The 6,000-nt window shown below is 36.6% G+C and overlaps 1 long non-coding RNA gene and 1 other non-coding gene across 2 annotated transcripts; one reads left to right on the forward strand and one right to left on the reverse strand.

Moving 5' to 3' along the window:
- Positions 1-218: 218 nt before the first annotated feature.
- Positions 219-292, reverse strand: TRNAI-AAU (transfer RNA isoleucine (anticodon AAU)). Its single transcript has one exon. It is a non-coding gene; the product is annotated as a tRNA-Ile (tRNA).
- A 2-nt stretch (positions 293-294) lies between these two features.
- On the forward strand, positions 295-1,377 carry LOC103404654 (uncharacterized). Its single transcript, XR_011578215.1, has 2 exons — positions 295-528; positions 905-1,377. It is a non-coding gene; the product is annotated as an uncharacterized lncRNA (long non-coding RNA).
- The last annotated feature ends 4,623 nt before the right edge of the window (positions 1,378-6,000 follow it).

Below are 6,000 nucleotides of genomic sequence, written 5' to 3' on the forward strand. Positions count from 1 at the left end.
ATTTACAATATATAATCTAAAAGATGACCTCCTTAATATTTTTCATGTTATTAATTGTTTGAATATACCGTTATAATTAATTATGGGCCCGTAGAATTATAACGAGAGAAGAACGCGGACTGCAAAACACAATTGTCAAAGACCCAAAATGTACTTGGGCTAGATAGATTTACCCGTAATGCTAAAATTTAGCCCAGAAAAGAAAAAAATTTAAAAAATGGCCCATGCAGGTCTCGAACCTGCGACCTTCGCGTTATTAGCACGACGCTCTAACCAGCTGAGCTAATAGGCCGTTGTTGTTCGATGACTCCGGATAATGATTTATATCAGAGTTTAGTTTTAGATAAGGCGCTTTTTCACTTATCAGCAATTTCTGGCCCTTCGGAAAGGAAAGCAGGGACACAGAACAAAGCAAATGGATAACATAACGGCGAGCGAGCTGGCCGGATTCGGAGTCGGAACTCTGCTCCTCTGCGCCACCATTGCCGCCCCAAAGATCGACGCTTTCATCTCCGCCTCTCAGCGCAGGTAACACTTGCTAATACCCCATTTCTTAATTCTCATTAAACACCATTCTTTCTTTCTAATCTTTTGAGTTTATAATCTTCACCAACTCCTGATTAGTTTCCAAGAATTTCACTAATAACCCACTTTTCAATGCAAAGTTCCCAACTTCCTCAGTATAATTAGATGTTTTTCCTAATTTGAGCAATGCTATTGCCACGGGCACCAAATTTGCTAACCAAATGACACGACAGTGTTTGACTAATATTAGCGTCTGCTTTAAACCCTATTTATTAAGAACAAGTAAGGAGTTCGATGCATGCACCAACGCACCATTTGGTGACCCGAGGATTATTGTTCTGATTTATGTGTTGTGTGTATGAAACCTTTGGATGTTCAGTTCCTTGGGAATGTGCAAGAGATGTGGCAACTTGAGGATGATAGCATGCTCAAGATGTAGAGGAGTTGGATTGATCAAAGAAGGTGAAATGCTTGGATCAAATCTCATCGACGACATGTATGAATCGCTTGGGGGTGAAGGATCGAAAGTAAGATCCATCTCTTGCACCTATTGTCAAGCTAGAGGTCATTTTTCGTGCCCCGATTGCTCTAAACCAACGTCTGTTTGAGTTTGTTTAAGTTGTGTAAACTAAAACTTGATCAGGCTATTTGTGTCATCTTCGAAAGATTAATTAACGTCAAAGCTTTCTTCGTCCTCAGTCACCATATTTGTTTGGTACCGGTGATATTGGGCAGTGAAATTTATGAACCCAAATTAGACAGTAGAGATATAACGGTTCATAATCCATATATACATTGTGAATCTTGTTATACTTTGGAATAAATAATTTCCCGAAAGCGGTTCATATGATATGTATACATTCATTATCTCCATACATGTCAGTGGCTCAGTGCTAGAGGCTGTATATGTACTACTGCTGCAAGTCTAGCTCCCCTAGTTAGATGAATTTCCTAGTGGCTTGTCCCTTTTATTGGAATATTCATCCTTGATAATGATATTATGCTGAATTCGTTTTATGTTCTTACGGTCCTATGTTAATCTTCCCCTTTTTGTGGAATATTCATCTTTTCAAACCTGATATAATGTTTTGTGCTTGAATTTGGTTGATGCCTTTATGCTGTCTGTTGAATAGCGGAGCCAGAGAATCAAATAGGAAGCATATGTTATATACAAGAAGTTAGGGGGCTATAATATGAAAGTTCATCTGAAGGTCAGATGAACGGTTTCCCTCCTATCCTTCCATCTGCTCCTGCTATTGATCTCTTATGTGGTCAGTATGTCTATACAGTGCCTCACCTCTCAAGGTGCGCCCGATGCATGCATTTGAAAGCACTGTTATAACTTATGAATGAGTTTCCTAGTAAAGTTTGGTTGTTATTAGAAGTGACATTGAACGGCTCTTTCTTCATTCCCCCCGCCACCCCAGTTATTTTCTTTGAGCTAGGAAATTAAGATCTCGAGAACGTGTTGTATGATTAAATGGTAGATTGGACGTTGATTCAAAACTACTAGGAAGTGAATTGCTAGCTGGAAAGAGAAGGCTTTTGCCAAAGATAGCAGCTCACGGGAAAGTATATATACCCTTTGAAATTGGTAGGAAGGTTCTTGTTTTAATGGATAACAGGTAAGCACCCCTTTTCCATATGATCGGAACTGCTCATACAAGCTTCACCCCTTCTTCCATGGTAAGTGAAACTTCTACGTGTAGGCAGAGAAGTAAAAATGTTGATCTGGTTAGGGGAGGGGGTGATAGCTCTGACTTCTCTCACTTCTCTGCTGCAAAAACTATATTAGCACTCATCTATTGAAACTATACTTAGATACATAACGAGGTATTGTAAGTGGCAGAATGGCCTTGCATTTAGCCTATGTCGCTTTGATTTCCAAGCTTAGTCATATGTGTTACAGGTGAAGCTTAAAGCACGGCACTATTGTGTTAGTTGGAAGAATCATATCTCACTTGTGCCGTGCATATTTCCATGTATAAACTTAGAGATGTTGCGAAGTGACAAGGCACCATGAACCAGCTATTGCCTATTGGTGCACTGAGCAGCCCAATTTGACCAAGTTCACTGAGACGATAGTTCTGCTGTGGTGAATTGGATATGTGCCACTATGAGTATAGGGTATCCTATGCTATATTAGCCCTCACTATTTTTAGGACAACATTGCGATTAGTAGGGAACTTGTTTCCTCTTTCTACTTATGCGCGGATGTATATCCCGGTGTTTTTATAGCATACATCACGTATGGTATGGAAACGCTGCGGTGTTCAACTGAGGACAGCCAAGTTACTCTCTGTTTCCCAGTTGTAAATACTCAATTTGGATAGCAGACTTTGCAAGGTGCTATACCTTTCTCATAAGTAACTAAGAAGATACTTGCAAACTTGATGGGACAAAGCTAAAGAAACCAGAGTTCGAACGTATTTTGGGCTTGTAGGACCGAGAGCTTTGAGTCACGTTCAGTTGCGACCTGCATTTGAGTTTGGATCAAAAAATGTATTTTCATTCTATCTCGAATTTCTTTTCTAAAATTTACATTTTATTCTGAATACGCATTTAGGTCTACTTAACACCGAGACTGGAAATCAATTTAATTGGACTTAATAATGCCCAATTTTATTGAATGTCGCGAAAACGTATGTGACATAGGGTAAGTGCTTGAGATTACACTCGAATTCAAATTTACTTATTTGATTTACAATTGACTTTTTGAACGAAAAATAAAATGCTGCAATATTTCTTTGAATTAATAAGAACCATTTAACTTTTTATTATCTTAGAAGTTACAACGTATGTATGCTTCTTTCATTCCCTATAAATTTTGAGATAGTGCTGTTCACACATTCATTTTTATTTCTCACACACTCTTATGTCATTGATCTTCTTCAATTCATTCGACCGAACGGTCAAAAATTGAAAGGAGTGTGTGACAAGGGTGTGTGCAGTAAAGGGTTGGATTCAAATATTGGGATTCTCAGTGTTAAGGGTTCAAGTTTTTCAGATAGAAACAAAGTGCGAAGCGTGGAAAAAAAAATTCAATTTATTCATCGAACACTTAGTAAGTTTGTTATCATCAGCCGAATTATGTTGCACCCATGTTAACATATATTGAATTATGTGGAAGCATTCTGATGAGTGCTATTAAAAGAATTTGAAGAGTGTTGTTGACGCAACTTGCAAGAGACATTTCATCAAAAACTGGATGAGCACAAAATGGACCTACATCAAACATTTTGACGGTCTTTTTGAACTCCGAGCAGTCTTGAAATCACTTGGTTCCAATATGCATCCATCATTGGGTTTGTAGATAGCATGACCCTAAATCTAGGAGTGGTACTACTAGTACTACTATTATGATGTACTGTTTCCTTTTACCATATATTGTTTACGAATACGTGATTTGCCATAATCAAAAGTTCTCAAAAAAAATGAAAAAGCATAATCAAACGGGCTAACGGACTCCTTCCAAGTTTCAATCTTTCCCCAGCACGCGTCCGACAAGACGTCGACAGCCAAAAGTAAACACTCGGTAACTCTGTTTTTACCCCTGTCATATCGAGACACGTGGACGTACAGAGCATTTCACAGTTCGGAGGGTAAACGCCGGCACGGTGGTTTCGCTTTCGCCATCAATCATGTCCGTCACCTGGTACTGTTCTGACCCCGAATGGGCGGTCGACACGTAGTCGGAGGAGTGCTGCTCAGACACTCCAGCAGTCACTTTGGCCTTGAAAACTAGCGTTTTTTTTTTCTTCTGATCTTTTAATTTCCTTTTTCCTAAAATATTTATTCCAAACATCAAATTTTTTACACATGAATTTAAGAATTGTATTAGATGGATAAATAAGATTGTTCATCGTTTTTTTTTCCGTTAATGATACTGTTCATTGTTGGCTATAGTACCCCAAGTTGGCCAATTCCTCGATAATAAAATTCTTATAATACATATGTCATATACGACATATAAAATAGATTGGACGAGAGGACATTCAAATATGACATTGAGCATAAGAATAAACACTTTTAAATTCATTACACCTCGAGCTACAACTCATTCCTATACATATCTAGATATCATTATTCCTAAACAATAGTTATATTTCATGGTCCAATAACTTAAAAGTACGTTTGATAAATAATTTAATTTTTAATTTATTTGAGATATGATAAAGAACACAAGGGACCAGTGGTGGAGCCGACGTGAGATCATTGATTGTCCATGACTCCAACAACTTTAAAACCCTATGTATATTGTATTTGAACCCTATAAACAGTTAGGGCAAACTAAATTACAACATCCTTCTCCTACTTCTTCTTCTAATTTTTGTTATCATATTTGTCTTCCTTTTCTCTTTTCTTGTGTGCGACTCTATTGTACGCACCATCAAATGCTTCATCAGTTGAAAAGCCTTGACAATCTTCAACATTACTCTACAATTCATGTAGCCACCCTTGACAAGCCTCTATATACCATAGTAGTTGATGACATACATTGGCATAAGCCTTCAGCAAATGTTGACAACAATCGGCTTGTTCCTACTAGGTGCTCAACGAAATTGTCCAATAAAGTTCTTTTGGTCAAAATCATAACTCCATTATATAACTTCATTATTTGAAAATCCTGATTCCGCCACTGCAAATGACAAAGAAGGGTGTAGGAGGGAGAAGAAATAATAAATAAAGATGAATGAGAATAAAATATTGAAATGTAAACAATTTAAAATATATTTTTTAAATCCTTTGTTTTTACTTTTTATTTGGTATACCTTTCTTTACATCTCTCTCACTATTCTTCCACCGCCCTACTCTATATGGCCTTCGTTTCTCTCCGCATTTCCACTCTCTCCATGTATAAGGTTAAATCATTCATGTATGTACATAATACATATACATGTCTCATAAATTTTTATGCGTACTCGTAACACAAAGTGGTATACTAAAATATCTCTCGTACATATACAATTCTAAAGTCTAATCTGAAGAGGAATAATTTAGGTGGGTTCCACATACTGAATAATTGTACTCATGCATCTTTAACTACATGCCCATGCATGGTTGTGGTTCACAACTTAGAAAAACTATCGTACGTACCAAACATCACTTTAATTCCATATGCAATGTACCATGGATTCTAATATTCCTAAAAAGAAACGCCATTCAGTCACTTCTCATATCACCAGTTTTTTTTTTTTAATTTAATTTTATTTATTTATTTATAGAAATAATTATATTATTGATATTTTAGAAGATAAATGTTTGTTTGGAAGTACTTTTGAAGTGATCGGAAAATATTTTTGATTTTCAAAAGTACTTGAAGTGTTTTCTGCAAGAAGTACCAATTATATATACTCTTCTTGTAGAAAGCACTTGACTTCAAGTACATTTTTAGGATTCACTTGCATTTTTATTAATGATTAGTTCAAAAAATATTCACCAATAACGCTATCAAACGAGCCTTAATTTTTTTCA

This window comes from Malus domestica, chromosome 17 (genome assembly GCF_042453785.1).
Source record: "Malus domestica chromosome 17, GDT2T_hap1".
Taxonomy (NCBI): Eukaryota; Viridiplantae; Streptophyta; class Magnoliopsida; order Rosales; family Rosaceae; genus Malus; species Malus domestica.